This window comes from Beta vulgaris, chromosome 8 (genome assembly GCF_026745355.1).
Source record: "Beta vulgaris subsp. vulgaris cultivar EL10 chromosome 8, EL10.2, whole genome shotgun sequence".
NCBI classification, from domain to species: Eukaryota; Viridiplantae; Streptophyta; class Magnoliopsida; order Caryophyllales; family Amaranthaceae; genus Beta; species Beta vulgaris.
Genome location: NC_079209.1, coordinates 43,005,870 through 43,023,470, shown reverse-complemented (window position 1 = coordinate 43,023,470; position 17,601 = coordinate 43,005,870). Strand labels below are relative to the sequence as shown.

The 17,601-nt window shown below is 36.9% G+C and overlaps 1 long non-coding RNA gene across 1 annotated transcript; it reads right to left on the bottom strand.

Moving 5' to 3' along the window:
- Nucleotides 1-16,716: 16,716 nt before the first annotated feature.
- LOC125492619 (uncharacterized) lies at nt 16,717-17,366 on the bottom strand. Its single transcript, XR_007269269.2, has 2 exons — nt 17,107-17,366; nt 16,717-16,921 (listed from the first exon to the last, which is right to left on the bottom strand). It is a non-coding gene; the product is annotated as an uncharacterized LOC125492619 (long non-coding RNA).
- Nucleotides 17,367-17,601: the final 235 nt, after the last annotated feature.

The window sequence follows — 17,601 nt, the reverse complement described above, 5'->3', positions numbered from 1 at the left end:
GATATTATTTTAATAGTAAAATTAATATATATATGACGTGCTTATGTATACAATTATCTTACCTACTATAGCCTGTGATATTTGGGCCAAACGCAAATCCATATGGGAGAGTTTGACCACAAGTAAAACAAGTAGGGTTTCATCGTAAAAACGATTGTGAATATTTGTGGTAGCCCACTAGACATATGTTAGTTATTTGCTTCCTCATTCTTCAGTTCAGAACTTAAATATGGACTTTTCCACTTTACGGCTTGGAAAGTACTATTGGTCAAGGTTGTCAAATTCGTGATTCTATTTTCAGTCGAAAGAGTCTTTTAAATCGAATCATAAAATTTTAAGATTTTGAGAATTTTTGCGGGAATAAGATTCTATGATAATATATGTAAATTGTCATCAAAGGAATAAAAGAGGTAAGAGAATACAACGAAAATAAGTGTCCCTTTGCAAGAAAGTTAAACAAAATTATAAATTATTTTCTCTATTATTAAGTCAAATTGATTGAAATTAGAGAAAAATTATATATTAATTAGCAAAGTTTTTTTTGACAACGTGGAAATTTACCTCAAAAACCCAAACGGAAATAAAAACTAATAATACATGAAAGGAAAACTAATATTCCTGCAGAATTTCGCCAGTTCATGAGCTGAAGCAACTTCCTAAAAGTGGTTGTAATACCCTTAATATCCCTAATGCAATGATCTACAGACATGTCCCTGGAATGTTTCGAACGCAATAGCCTCACAAGAGTCTCATAATCTGTATAAACCAATAAACAGTGGACATCAGCTTCTTTGGCCCACTGTAGCGCAAGAAGGCAAGCTTTGGCTTCCGCCTGGAGTACAGAGGAAGCTCTCACCCTCTGGACCAGTGGAGTCTTGGAGATGGTTAAATTTGAGATCTTCTGATCTTCTCTGGCGAAAATTGAGTGTTGATTCTAACCTTCTCAAAATTATGTTTGAGAATCTCGATTGAAGCACGAGCATTTCTAAAGATCTGTTCAATCCTGGTTTTCCAAATAGCCCAACAAACAAAGGCTCTTGAGTACCCTTCAGGCCTCAGCCCTTCCTGCTTCCTGAAAGCAACAAGTTGATGAACCAACCAATCCTTGAAATGAGGTGGGTGATTCAGTGAGAAAACGGGGCCAAGATTTCTTAATTTCCATGCTTTTAAGGCAAGAGGGCATTGACGTAAGAGATGTTGACAATCTTTTGTCTCTTCAAGATAGATAGGACACTCCTCCGCTACACCAATGGCACGTCTGAAGAGGTTAGCAGACATAGCAAGACCATTCTACCATAATTTTGAAAGGAATAGCTTCCATTTTGGTATGATGTTCAAGTTCCAAAGATTCCGAAAAAATATGTGCGACTCTGGACTTGTCATGCTGCAAATATCTTTTTGTTGTTGTTGCAAGACAGAGTAGTAACTTGTCTGGGTACTGTATTCTCCTGACTTCGTTAGAGGCCAATAACGGACATCATCTTGAGTGTGATACTATGGAAAATCTAGCTCTTATTAAACGAGCACCCTATGGGATGAAAAACCTATTAATCTTTTTCACATCCCAACCTTGTCCTTATGGACAAATAAGATCTGCTACTCTGAGATTTGCGGCCTCGCATAGTGAAATGTTATCCTTCATTTGACCATGAACCCACTTATCCTTTACAACCCTTATATCATGACCATTCCCTACTTTCCACACACACTGACGATTAAGAGTGGACGAGTGATAGCGATTTTAAACAAGTTATAAAACCTTATTCTTGCAAGTGTACAAGACTTAATAGTAAGTGATAAATAATAGGGTATTGTATCCACATGGAACAGTTGAGTAATAATAAATCTAATGTTTACTAATTTTATCCTAAAGAGTGATATAATGATTTGTTTGTAAATTAATTAAGTTAATCTGAAATAAATAATAAACTATATAAACTTCGCAATACAAAGTGAATCGGAGACAATAATATGAAATCTAGGACAATTGAATCCACCACTACTAATATGACTAACACATAAATCGGGATGAGAATTAATAGGTTTATCAAGTAACCTAAACTACAAGCCGGAATAGTAAAAAAAATAGTATTGTGATTAATTAGGTGACATAATTTATCTAACCAAAGCATAAATTATTCAACTTTCTAACCACAAATCATCAAACACCATTGCATAACATCACACTTTGAACTACAAGAACAAAGTATGTAAATTTGATAACAATAAAACCAATAATCAACTCTACTAGAACAATCATCAACCTATATTGCAAACAATAATCAACCCAATAATAATCTCAATAGTTATGCAATCATAAACCAAAAATCAATTCTCAAACACCATTAAACTATCAATTCGTATAGGATTTCATCTAAGTCCTAGAAAAATAAATTATCTACTCATAGTTGAAGAGAACATCACCAAATTATAAGAAACCATGGCCGGAATTTCAGATTGAAATAAAGCTCCCGTCGTCACTGCCGCTTCTTTCGTGTACTAATGCTGCGTCTCCACCACGTCTGCCGCCTGCCATTCTCTGTGTGGTCTGTATCCCCTTCCTCTTATTGATGTTAGGGTCGTTTCTCAATCAAAGCCCCCTCTTTTCTTTTCCCTCTATGCTACATGGGTTTCATAGCCTCAAAAAGAGTGTTTCTTTTCTTTTGTTCTTTTTGCTTATTTCTCCTTGCTTCACTACATTTGCGTGCAGTATCTTGGTATAATTGGGCTTTAGCTCAACTTCTAAGTGGCCACATGTATTCTCACCAAATGAAGCTCAATTTCCTCCACTTCTTGTTGCACGGGTTAAATGTTAGTATTAGATTTGGCCCGAATATCCAATTATTTGACTCTAATATGATCATGTACCTGCCAACATGATATAAATTTTTTATTGTATAAATATGACATTGGTCAAACTGATAAATAATCATATAAACTCAATTACTAAATAACCTACGAAAATAACTAAAAGGAAAAATTGGGATATTCCATTTGGTACCATTATACTTTTGGCTTTTCCATTTGGTACCACTATTTTTCAGATATTCCACATGGTACCACTATAATTTGATTTTATTCTCTATTATAGCATTCAACTAAGTAAAGTGTTAATTTAAGTTAGAATAAGGTAGAGTTTTACTTCGATGCACATGTTTTAATTTGCGTTAAGGTTTTAGTAATCATTTTAGTCGTTAAGGTCAAAGTTGAGCTCATATTTGACGATAAAAAGACATAGAATATTATGATTATTATTATGAAAATTTTGTCAGAAAAATAGAGCTTTAAGGGTTAAAACGACACCCTAAAATCTTAATTTATTAAATTTTTGCAATTGTAAATAGAAACATGCAAACACAAACAAAATTGTATTCTTGTTTAACCATTAACTAACATTTTACTTAAAAAAATGGTATGATAAAGATTAATATTAAATTAGAGTGGTATCATGTGGAATTTTAAAATAACAGTGGTACCAAATGGAAAAGCCAAAAATTCAATGGTACCAAATGGAATAGTCAACCTTTTCGTGGTCTTCCAATTTCAAGTCTAACTTTTGATTAATCCTGTTCAAGTTTACCTTACATTAGTATTAACTGTAATCAAGGTTTATGACTACTTAACCTGAAAATAGAGGTTGTATCCGGTAATCTTACTAACGTGTTATTGACCGTTGGTTTAAAAAAAAAAATTCCCTTTTTTTTTAACTGTCTCTACCTCCTTTCTCCCTCTTTTAACTGAACATCTTCTCTCTCCTTTTTTTTTTTCTTTCTTCTTCCTGTTTCTCCATTTCTCCATTTTTGCGACTAAAATCTGCCCTCCATTTTTTTCCTCTTTCCTCCTTTTGTTTTCCTCGAAATAATGCCAGGAAGGAAGCAAGCTTCCTTTGGCTCAGGATGTTCCTCCAATTCAAGGAGGGTGGCTCAGATTAAATGCAAGTGTGGGAACAATGCAGTGGTGCGAACAGTGAAGAATGGGCCTAATGTTGGTTTTAGATTCTATGGTTGTCTTTTATGGCCCGTAAGTGCAATTTGTCCCAACTTTTTTCCCTAATTTTGTCAATTTGTAGGCTTTTTAATTTTTCCCTAATTTTTCAATTGGGAACCTGATTCACATTTGTTGTTTCATAGGATACTAAATGCAAAATGTTCAAAATCATTAATGATAGCACTGCCCATGAAGATCTTCAATTTTAGATTTTTGAGAAGGATACGAACATAGCTGAATTGGAGGTTGTTCAGACATTTAAGGATAATAAAATCATGAAATTGCAAACAAAGAAGCATAGCTTGGAATTAGAAATTTCCGAATTGAAGAAAGAAAATGTTGAATTGTGTTGTAACTCGGTGCAAAGTGCCACAAATGAGAAGAATCTGAAATTTGCTTTTATTGTGGTATGCTTATTATTTTGTATTTTTTACTACCTTGAGTAGAGGTAATATGTTTGTTAGGTTGCTGGATGGATGGATGTTAGAGGATGGATGGATGTTAGGTGTAATATTGTGCTCACTTTGAGATGGTATTAATAAAGAGAAACTTGGTTCAAATTTTCAGTGCATAGATAAATAGACAACAGTATTTCAGTGCTTCAAATTTGCTTTAAAAGTCTTCTTCAATTTCCAGCAGGAAGCTAGTACTTACATGAGTTAAAAATAATTGTAAATTGATAGCATACTCAATTGCAAGAAGCGTTCAGAGCATAATTGACTAAATTTGTCTCATCCCTAAGTAATTGCAACAATTGCAAGTTCAAAAAGCTTCATTACACAAAATTAATGTTGAACAAGTGCATTTCACTCCAAAAAATTAGAACTTTGTCCACACAACAACAACTCTACTGAGTTTTTTTTTTTTGGTAAGTAAATGTATAATCTCACACCAAAGCAGCAAAACAACCTAAACTCCAAATGAGGAGCTAGAGCTAACAGGCCACATGAGGCCAAGAAGCAACAAGTATACTGAGTTGGGTCAACAACTTGGGATCCTTGGCTTAATTGGGTGCATTCTATGCCTCTTCCACCAACTGCTCCCCTGCCTCTGCCTCTCACAACAGATCTGCCTTTCCCTTCACCTCAACCTCTTCCACCAGTCCTGCCTCTTCCACCCCCTATTAATCTAGTAGGGTTAATCATTTGGGCTCTAATATAGATTTGGCCCGAATGTCCAATTATTTGACTCTAATATGATAGGGTACCTGCCAACATGAGATAAATTATTAATTGTATAAAATATAACATAGGTCAAACTGATAAATAATCAAATAAACTCAATTACTAGATAACCTATGAAAATAACTAAAATGCACAATTTATAGTTTATAATACTAATAAAGAGCTAGTAAGAGGAAATAAGAAGGTTATAGTAAATAATAATTTCCACTTATCAACTCTCCAACACTATAACTTTGCTAGTCCTCGAGCAAAGAAAATATCGAAGCAGTATCCAATATCACTCAAGACCAACTTGGGTTGTATCACTCCATCTCTCAGAGGAGAAACCAAACTAATGAAAGTTTAACAATAGGCTAAAACGTTTTTTTGTTGTTTTAAAACAACTTAAAAGTTAGTCATAAAAACATTTAGGTTAGCAAGCTATAAATTGTATGGACTTTTATTCTCAAGCACCCTTTATAATAAAATTAGTTTGATCTCATAAGTAATCTAGGTGCTCATGTACAAGTGTATTGACGTTCGAATACGAGGTACTTTAGTCGAACTTGATTAGTGTTTCCGTTGATTCCCACATACTTTTCCGTACAAGAGGCACTTAATACCCGTCGTACATGGATCATCTCTTTCATATGACATTGCACTTGCCACCCAATGATCTCAAAGGGGTACTCGATACTTTGTTGTTTGCTTTGCTTTTGAGGCTTTTATATGCTTTTTTTTGGTTTTCTTTATGGACAAACAATATGTTTTCACTCTTTTTATAATGGTTCACATTGTCACAATTTTGATAATTTGGATTACTAATCCCTTTTTTTTTTTGAACCATGATTCCCTCTATTTTTTAACAAAGTCAAGTAATTCTCCAGTAACTTAGAGCAGTAAAAGATCACCACGAAAAGTATAGGTACTAATTAGGTAAATTAAGGTATAAAAGTCCTTCCTCCATACCCCGCATCTTAGCCAATGAAGAAAGTGTGCTAGATTACCAATAAGTATGATCATTATTAAGGTACGTTAATAAGTTGCAAGAGTTAAAGTCATCACATTCATAACTCCAAAAACATTTTTTTAATGTAATAAAATGGAATTTGAGTAAAGCGTTGTTAGATTATAGCCTATTATCAATTATTCTCATTAACTAGCTACTCATCTATGAGATGACAATGAATGGTGCATAATATACCCTCAAATAGACACATAATAACATATACTTCTTCTGTTTCTAAATAAGTGCAACATTTGCATAGTGTTTACTATTCACGGTTTAAACTTTAATTAGCTTTGGTGATTTATATTTTAGGAAAAACATAGTCATGTGGGATCTTGTTAGATTTGTCTGAATGTGAATTTTTTTAATATCAATAATGATTAAAATAATACATTGGCAAACGTGAAAACAAGAAGTGTTGCACTTATTTAGAAACGGAGGAAGTATAAACTTAAAAAATTTCCCATTAAATTTTGCGAAAATTTGGGCAGCATCTCCCCATAAATAGGACAACTGGCACTTAAATGCCATATAAATTAAACTTGTAATATTAAGATTCTTCCCACAAAACAGCTAGCCAGCAAACCAACAACATCAATAGCAGCAACATACACCAAACAATTCCAAAATGCCCCAAATTTTCCTCTCCCCCGCACTTAGTTCTTGCATTGTCCGTATTGTAATAGAAATTAAAAGAAAAATAAGAGATGAAAGATAAAGAACAACCTGGCGAACATGTAATAGAAGTATGACATAATGGCGCACGGGGGCTGCTGCAACAACAACCCTAGACGCTGGATAGCAGAAAGAAACAGACAGTAGCAGGAGTATAATTGATATGGGTGCGACTTTGCATTTCTCAAAGTTCTTATAGAATCCATGCTTTTACATCAATAACCTTGTTGTGTGCGCAGTAAAATCAACTACAGTAACTTATTCATAGCTTATAGATAAAGATAATAAAAAAATTTATTAAACCCCATAAGAAAACAAAATAAATAAACAATTGCAAATAGTTAACTAAGGTGAAGAAAGGGAAGCAATGGGCTAAGTAAGAACATAGAAATGGACAAAGAGCATTAGCCACTCTAATCTAATTTAGTAAGTTAAATCATACCCCATCAAAGCTCGAAGAAGCTTGTCATAGGATTGACCACATAATTCAGAAAATTGGAAGTAAGCACAAGATAGAACATATGTAATCATATGAGATAAAACCCTTGACAACTTAACAAAAATATGACCAGAATATTTGTCGAAAGGATTAAACTGATATTTGTAGTCCAAATGAGACACTTCATAGAGTATGTGGAGACTCTATACATGCAAAACTTCATCCAAGTTATTCTTTTCTTCTTTGAAAAATTTAGATGGTTTGACTTCAATCTCTTCATATGGAAAATAATCATAAGATATTAGTGGGTAATCAGGTCCTAAAATTATCAATCTTGGATGGTTATAAGAGGAACTAAGCTTTATTGTAGGACAAAAGAGTGACATACAAGAATCAGAATTTAATGTATTAGCATCAATAGGATCTAAAGCACTTATAAACTCAATAGTGTCCTCTACATCAATACGAGATTTAAGCTCTTCATGGTGTGACTCTTTTAATTTCTTAGTGCAATTCAGCTCATCGTCCATATGAGAGAGTGTTTCCCTAGAAAAAGATGAAAACGTTATTATCATGCTCACTATTGTCAAAGATCAAAACTGAAGTATCTAGTATCTCATTCTCTTTATCATCCCCAAAATTGATCAACCTCTCTTGCTCAATAGGTAACTTAAGCTCAATATTATTCACCTCAAATATTCATGTTTCCCCCAAAATCATCTAACATGACTGAACTAAGATCTTGCTTAATGTGAAAAAGTGGTGCACAATCATAACTCTCCTTGTTATTTTCTCTAAATTAACTTCATCATGGACTGGGAATGCTTGATGTTTATTAAGTTGCTCTTGTTAATCTAATTCGTCCATATAATATGGTGAATATGGGGGATAAGGCTCACTAACTATTTCATTAGACTCTCCCAAAGAGCTCCTTCCATTATTTACACCCTCCAATCTAATATTTATCTCCTCTACTTTCTTAGAAAGATCTTTAATAGTAGATAAGGTAATCCTAAGATCATGATTGGAACTCGAAACTTGAACATCAGGTTGTATAAAGGTAAATTATTCGCATCAGGTTCATTGAAAGGAAAACTTATAGAAGGTAGTAGAGCTGGCAAAGGTTGAGCATATAAATTAAAATGCATAGCCGACTCACGTTCATAAGTTTTTTTTTTGTATAAACCACTTAAAGAAACTCCAAGCCTCATCTATGGTTTAAAACATGAAGGCCCCATCAAACATAGACTCTATAATGCATCTAGTCTCATCATTAGCGCCCTCATAAATAGTTTGGCATACTTCCCATTTTTCAAAATGATGGTGTACGAATCGAGCAATAAAATCTTTAAGTCTCTCAATGTACCTTCAAAACACTTCTCCCTCATATTGAAGAAAATTAACTCTAGCCATAAACTAAAAATAGATAAATTAAGAAAAAAAAAATAATAACACTTTAAGATGTGAGACAGATAGACTACTATTCAAACTAGTAATGATATAAAATAAATAAAAGGCAAAAAAAAAATTGTGCTAAGAACTAAAAAAAACAGACAATTAAACTAAATTACCCAAACACAGTTCCCCGGCAACGACACCAAAAACTTGATAGCGATTTTAAACAAGTTATAAAACCCTATTCTTGCAAGTACACAAGACTTAATAGTAAGTGATAGATAATAGGGTATCGTATCCACAGGGAACAATTGAGTAATATTAAATCTAATGTCTACTAATTTTATCCTAATGAGTGATATAATGATTTTGTTTGTAAATTAATTAAACTAATCTGAAATAAATAAAAAACTACATAAACTTGGCAATAAAAAGTGAATTGGAAGACATACAATAATATGAAATCTAGCACAACCGAATCCACTACAACTAATATGACTAATAGATAAATCGAAATGAGAATTAATAGGTTTATCAAGTACCCTAAACTACAAGCCGGAATAGTCATAAAAATAGTATTGTGATTAATTAGGTGACATAATTTATCTAACCAAAAGGGGAAAAAAAGGAAGGGCTGTGCTGGAAGGGTTGCGTTTTCTTTAACACGCAGCCCTTCTTGTATGAAGGGCTGCAGTTAACAAGAAAACGCAGCCCTTCTTACTGTAAGAAGGGCTGCGGTTTTTGGGCTACCCGCAACCCTATTAGTGAAGGGCTGCGATTATCCCAAAAACCGCAGCCCTTCATACACGAAGGGCTGCAGTTTTTGGGATATGCGCAACCCTTCACTTTCAATTTTTTTTTTTATTCTAATTAGTTACGCGCATACAATACAGTATCCCCATTTCAATTTCTCTCCCTTAGACAAAATTTACGAGCGAAGTTCTCTTTCCTTGCGCGAACCCTACCTCCGCCACCACATTGACCCACCACCAGTGCACCACCACCACGCAGCTGCACCACCTTGCGCACCACCTTGCGCTCCTTCTTCTCTTCCTTCTTCCACTACTGCATTGTTTGTGGAACATCCCTTCTCTCACTCTCTCTCGGTAAATCCCCTCTCACTCTTTCTCCTCTTTTACAATTCTCTAATTTTTGTTTAATTTCATTGGATTTTGAAATCAACTTCTATTTTTTGTTGTAAAATGTGCTTCTATTAGCTGAAACAGTGATGTAGGGGATGGGGAGGGCTGAGGAGGGTGTTGGGGTGGGGGTGCTGGGCAGGTGGTGGGGAGGGTTGCAGGGTGGGGGAGGGTGTGGATGCTGGGCAGGGGTGGGGGAGGGTTGGGGATGATGGGCAAGAGGTGGGGGAGGGCTGGCATGGGTGGGGGAGGGCTGAGGATGTGATGGGCAAGAAGAGTCTTTCCTGATCCCGTAACACAACAGATAGCCAACGCCATTGTAAGTACAGATTATATGGTTATATAAGATATATATAATATAACTTGTGCGCTCACGAGCATTTTTCTCTTATCCTTATGTAGGTTGGCTTGAAGGAAAAAGAGGCAACTGGTGAGTTCACTCCTAAAGGACACATTGATGCATTGCACGAAACGTTAGGAAAGGACCACAGTGGATGCGTGAGGGGCTTACGAGGTGTCCGCCTCGGTTTGAGAAAGGTATATGGTGATCAGTACACTACAACGACAAAATCGAGTGCAAGTAGTGTGAATTCGGCAGTGTCAGTAGATGTGGAGGCTATGAAAGCTGCAATTCGGGAGGAGCTCAGAGAGGAGATGACACAGGATTTCAACGCCATTTTGGAGCAAATGGGTTTATCAACTTTTGCCGCATTCAAGAAGGGTAGTGGTATTACACCTAGCCAGCCTGATGCACCTGTAGTACCCGAGTTGAAGGTAAGCACTTAATGCCTTTGCTTTGTTAAAACAACTACTGTTCTTAAATGCATGAAATTCTTACTATATGTTGTTTATAACTAACTATAAATAGAGATTTTTAAAAGGAAGAGACACCATGAGAATATTAGCTCGAGGAGATGGTGTTGATAGTTTCGTTCTCGTAGTTTATGGCCATGCACAACCCCCTAGTGACCGAGTACGATTGCATAACCAGTTAGTACGTGGATGATAATCACTATGTGGTCAGCCTTAATGGAATTGTGTCTGGTTTCGAAGAATTACCTCTTTCGCTGCCGAAGCCAGAAGTTGTTCTACAGTTACTGAATGATGCCCTTGGCAGTTATGTTTTATGGCCGCGTGCATTGGTGCGGTTTTCAGATGAGGTACAATATATATGTGTGTGTGTGTTTTCTTTTATAGTTCCTATGATTGTCAGTAATATCTTTACTTTTAACTAATTACTAGGTTTCGTGGAAGGCCGACTGACATGACAGGAAGGGAAAGAAGACATGTTCACCTGATAAGAAAGCAAGTTTACGTGATGAAGGTGAACGAAATGTGGTGAAGGGAAATGTTTCTATGACAAAGAATCCACTTATTATCGATCCAGAGGTGGTGCGAGGCCTTAGTACTCCATGCTATTGGTTACATGAGTGCGCTAACGGTTTACCCGATGATAGTACAATTGAGGTTCCTTTGGGGGAGCAACAATTCCACTACTTTGAGGTAGGGATGGCAATGGGTCCAGGACCCTACCCAGACCCACCCAGACCCTACCCTAAAATTAGGGTATGGGTATTAATTTTTTGGACCCTATGGGTAAGGGTAGGGTATGGGTCTTGATCCTATTGGGTAAGGGTAGGGTATGGGTCGACTCCTCAAATGCCCAGACCCTACCCATACCCTACCCATAGACCAATCTAAATAAAATATTTATTTTTTATTTTTTAAAATAAATATATATATATAAACATAACCTTCCAACTTCTAGCAGACTTCCTATAAATTAAAACCTTAACCCTTCCTCACTTACTAGCCGCAAATCTCACGTCTATCAGACTCACCTTCTCTCTCTCTCTCTCTTGCTCTACTCTCTGTTTCACTCTCCACCGGCGACCAGTCAACCATCGTTAGCCGAATAGCCGAGCCACGTAAAATTATGAATTTTCACTATATAAATAATATAATGAAGTAGAAGTGTAGAATTAGTAGAAGCTAATTGCAAAATTAATATATAAAATTGTGCTTAACGATTATATATACATGTGATAATGTACGCGGATTTTTTTTTATTGGACCCATTTTAGACCCTAGACCCTACCCAGACCCTATCGGACCCTACGGGCATGGGTACGGGTCCTAAAAATTATTACCCTATGGGTATGGGTAGGGTATGGGTCTACATCCAAAAATTAGGGTATGGGTATGGGTCTAGCCTTACCCTACCCAGACCCTGCCCATTGCCATCCCTACTTTGAGGACTCATCGACATACATTTCTAAGGTTGATATTAAAGAATTCTTATGTGGGGTAGAGTTGAATGTTTCCATGATACAAACATTCATGAGGTAATACATAAGTATATAAATTAAATATATATACATATGCCTTAAGCAGTTTTCAGTTCAACTTCCATAATAAGTAAGTTTTCTTTTAATCAATATGATTTTTCAAGTTATTATACAATGAATTGATTGCAATATCTAGTGATGATCAATGTTTGGTTGGCTATGTCCAAACATAATACGAGATGACAATTGCTTACAAAACAAAGCTGAAGTGAAAGAGTATCTCGATATGAGTTTCAAAGCATCATCTCGTTTTGGATACCATAAGATCATTCTTGTTCCTTATATTGAAAAGTATGCTTCTTAAACTTGCTTTACTTTTATTATTCGATAATTAAATTGACCTATTAATTGTTCTACGATTAATAATAATTATATTTTCTTGTTGTAGGGCTCATTGGACACTGCTTGCGATATGTTTGTCACGAAACGAAGTCTACCACTTTGATTCTTTGCATCAACAACCACCACGGTCCTTACTAATCAAATCATTGTTAAACAGGTAGCCTAATCGAAACTCAATATATGCGCACTTATTAATATTACACATTATTCATCATCTTTATATATATAAACAGTTAGTACATCTAATCTTATAATAATGTATTGATGTAGTGTGATGAAGCTTATTAGTGCAACAGGACTTCGAGCATCAAAAGCTCCTGTTTGGAAATCAGTCGAGGTAACATGACTAATTTATTTGTCCTTATATAGAAACACTTTTAGCCACATACTACACATCTAACATGAATGTCATTGGATGCATCCTTTGGTGAACATTAAGTGTCCACAACAAGATGATGGACTTGCATGTGGCTATTACGTGCTAAGGTACATGTTCGATATCGTCAATCGTTGCACTAACGTCGATGATCTTCAGAAGGTATGTAACTTATTAGTATATGTTAGTTTAGGCCTATTTTTACCTTTTATGCTTCCAAATCGTATTTATGAGTCATTTAACCCCAAATTCATTTTGAACATGATAATATGAGGCATAATGTAATATGTGTAGATTTTAGGCTTGCAATTGTTGTAGGTTGAATTTTGGGAACGAAAAGGCATTTTAGGCCTATTTTTGCCTTTTCGCGTCCAATCGTACTTATCGCGTCATTTAACCCCAATTTCATTTTGAACATGATATATGAGGTATAATGTAACTATTGTGTAGATTTTAGGCTTGCATTTGTTGTTGGTTGTATATCGGGAACATAAATGTGATTTTAGGCCTATTTTTCTTTTCGCGTCCAATTCCTTTTCTCGAGTCATTTAACTCCATTTTCTTTTTGAATATGATAATATGAGATATAATATAACTAGTGTTAGAGTTTTAGGCTTGCATTTGTTTTTGATTGAATTTCGGGAAGGTATATGTCATTTTTAGAACCACTAACTACGGTAAATGATTGGATTCTCATATTATGTGTTTATTCCTTGGTTGTTTTGCAAGGTTTATATGAATAACACACCAAGTTTGAGGGCCTTCACCAAGAAGAATTACATGAAGTTCGGATAAGTTGGCTCCCACATTGATGATTGCTTATGATACATTTTGGTGGAATACGTGATATAATTAGCTACATCTACTAGTTTGTATCAATTCTATGTACACTTTTTACATTATTAAATATACATATTTAAAGTTTATATTACGTTCAAAAACTTGTCATATATTATTGCAATTTGATCGGGTTTTTTTTGTGTCGAAGGGAGATTTTGGGTGGGGTGGGGTAGGGTGGGGGGGGGGGGCTGCCATGGTGGGATGCTGGGCTGGGCTATGGGGCTGGTTGGGTGCTAGGGTGGCTGGCAACAATGGGTGGAGGCGCTGGCAGAGGGTGGGTTAGGGTGGGGTGCAGGGGAGTGAAGGGGTGGGCGGGGGTTAGGGCAGGAAGAGGAGAGTGTAGGGGGGGCTGGGGTGGGCAGGGCTTGCGGAGTGCAGGGGGTGGGGAATGTGGGCTGGGGTGGAAGAGGAGTGTAGGGGCAGGGAAGGGGTGGGGGTGCAGGTGGGCTAGAGGGCAGGGCAGGGGTGGGCTGGGTGTGTGGGGTGGGCAGGACTGGCAGGGAGGGAGTGCAGGGGTGGGCTGGGTGGGCTGGGTGTGGGCTGGGCTGGCAGGGAGGAGTGCAGGGTTGGGTGTGGGGAGTGGGCAGGGGGTGGGCTAGGGTGTGCTGGGTGTGGGGTTTTGCTGGCTAGGTTGGGGGCTATGTGTGGGGGCTGCTGGGTGGGGTGGGCAGGGTAGGGGGTTGCTGGATGGGGTTTGGGGGTTGCAGGCTATGGTGGGTGTGGGGGCTGCTGGCTGGGGTGGGCAGGGCTAGGGGCTGTGTGTGGGGGCTGCTGGCTAGGGTGGGCAGGGCAGGGGGCTTCTGGCAGGGCTGGCAGGGGGAGTGCAAGGCTGGGGGGGAGTGCAGGGCTGGCAGATTTATTTTTTAATTTTTTAAAGAAAAGAATACGAAGGGCTGCGGCTTGAAGCCTAAAACGCATCCCTTCTTACCTCAAAGGGCTGCGTTTTAGGCTTAAAATCGCAGCCCTTCACTTGAAGAAGGGCTGCGGTTTAAGCCTAAAACGCAGCCCTTCGAGCTACGAAGGGCTGCGTTTTTGGCCTGAGCCACAACCCTTCTTTTCTATTGAAGGGTTGTTATGGAAAGGGCTGCTGGCCAAAAACGCAGCCCTTAGGGCTGTTTTGACCGCAACCCTTCCTTATTTTTCCACTAATGATAAATTACTCATCTTTTTAACCACAAATCATCAAACACCGTTGCACAACATCACACTTTGAACTACAAGAACAAAGTATGTAAATTTGATTACAATAAAACCAATAATCAAATCTACTAGAACAATCATCAACCTATATTGCAAACAATAATCAACCCAATAATAATCTCAATAATTATGCAATCATAAACCAAAAATCAATTCTCAAACACCATTAAACTATCAATTCATACTAATAGGGTTTCATCTAAGTCCTAGAAAAATAAATTAGCTACTCATAGTTGAAGAGAACACCACCCAATTATAAGAAACAATGGCCGGAGTTTCAGATTGAAAGCTCCCGTCGTCACTGCCGCTTCTTTCGTGTACTAATGCTACGTCTTCACCAGTTCTGCCGCCTGCCATCCTCTGTGTAGTTTGTATCCCCTTCCTCTTATTGATGTTAGGGTCATTTTTCAACCAAAGCCCCCTCTTTTTTTTTCCCTTTATGGTACTTGGGTTTCCTAGCCTCAAAAAGAGTGTTTCTTTTCTTTTGTTCTTTTTGCTTATTTCTCCTTGCTTCACTACATTTGCGTGCAATACCTTCGTATAATTGGGCTTTAGCTCAACTTCTAAGTGGCCACATGTGTTCTCACCAAATGAAGCTAAATTTCCTCAATTTCTTGTTGCACGGGTTAAAGTGTTAGTATTAGATTTGGCCCGAAAATCTAATTATTTGACTCTAATATGATCATGTACCTGCCAACATGAGATAAATTATTAATTATATAAAATTTGACATAGGTCAAACTGATAAATAATCATATAAACTCAATTACTAGATAACCTATGAAAGTAACTAAAAGCCACAACTTATAGTTTATAATACTAATAAAGAGCTAGTAAGAGGGAATAAGAAGGTTATAGTATATAATAATTTCCATTTATCAACGAGACATGAAGAAGGCACCTGGCTCCCCAAGACAGATTCTAAACCTGAGGCATTTTGTCTGAAGAGTGACGATTTACCTTCTTATACACTTCAGCAAGAGTAATTGAGGATGATACTTAATGCGCCAGGCTTTTTTTTTTATCAAGAGAGCTTCATTCCTAGCGCTTATGTTTCGAATCGCCAGACCTCATAAGCCTTTAGGAGTCTGAATAATGATTTTCTTTTTCTAAGGGGATACCTTTACCTTGCTGGTTTGAACAAAAAAAACCTAGCCAACATACTATATATCTTATTGGCTATAGTAGCTGGAATATGAAAAACCGCCATGTGATGTATGATAGATGCAACTAGGATTGAATTGATAATAATGAGCTTCGTTGGCTCACTAGTAGAGAAAGGTTGATTTGCGTCGGACCTGGGACCCCTATTTGCGTCGGACATAAGTCCTACGGCACAAGTCTCGACGCAAATTTCAAAGATATGATCTGCGTCGGACTAGACACGACGCATATTTAGTGATATCTGCGTCACATGTACTAGGTAGTCTGACGCACATGGACACCATCTGTGTCGCGTATTGGTCTATGTGCGACGCAAATCATCCATTTAATGTTTTTTTAAAAAATGAATTTGCGTCGTACCCAAGCACGCATGCGAAGCAAAAGTGACTTTTTTTAACAAAAAATAAATAAATTTTGTGAATCCATCCATATTTTAGGTTACAAGACAACTCGTGAATCCGTCCGTCGCGTAATTTCATAGATTGCAAGAACATCAACTATTGAAAGAACAAGAAAATTTGCAATTGAAACAACGTGAACAATTGAAAGAACATGACGAAAATCTAAAATGAAAATTATACAAATCGTCAAAACAAAATAAATTAACCAAAAAAAATGAAATCACTTGTACAACCAGTAGAGAATGAAAAAATCTGGAATAATATGAATTGTTCAGCGAAATCCTAAAACAATCAAAATATAAAAAATCTGGAAATCCTAGGCTAAAACAACCGAATATAAAAATTTGAAAATCCTAAAACAACCTAAATCTAAAAATCTGAAAATCGCAAAACAATCGAAATGTAAGTCTTGGTTTGCAATTCCTTCTCTTCCTCCTTCAGATCTGAAAATTCAATGAATTTCATTTTAATATATACCAGAAATTAAAAAGAAAAAAATACCAAAATATATTTTTAGCAAAACAAAGAAATTCATAATTAAAAGAGAATTGATAAGAGCCTGAATAAGATGAACAAGATTTTGGAGAAATCGGATCTTAGAAAATGGCAAAAAAACAAAGAGAATTACCGGAGTTAGAGAAGAGAGAATGAGAGAAGAAAGAAAGGAGACTGAGAAATTTCGTCGCACCGGAAAATTGCGTCTCCTCCTCCTCTGAGTCACCGGAAAATTGCTGAGAAATCTCGGTGTTGAGTTGATGAGAGTTGTTGTGTCACAGATTGACGAGAGTTGATGAGAGTTGGTGAGAGTTGCGTCTACTACTACTTGTTGATGAGAGTTGAGAGATTGAGATATGAGAGTTGAGAGATTGAGATACGAGAGTTGAGAGTTGAGAGATTGAGATATGAGAGTTGAGAGATTGAGATACGAGAGTTGAGAGTTGAGAGAGAAGGCGGTTTGATCTGAGAGAATAGAGAGAGACATGAGAGAGAGGGGGCGTTAGAATGAAGTGTGAGGGAGAGGCGATAGAATTAGAGGTGATCATTTTGGCCCGGCTCGTTTTTTGGCTGGGTTTTGGGCTGAATTTTTCGGCCCGCGGGCCAGGCCCGGCCCGGTCGTATTTTT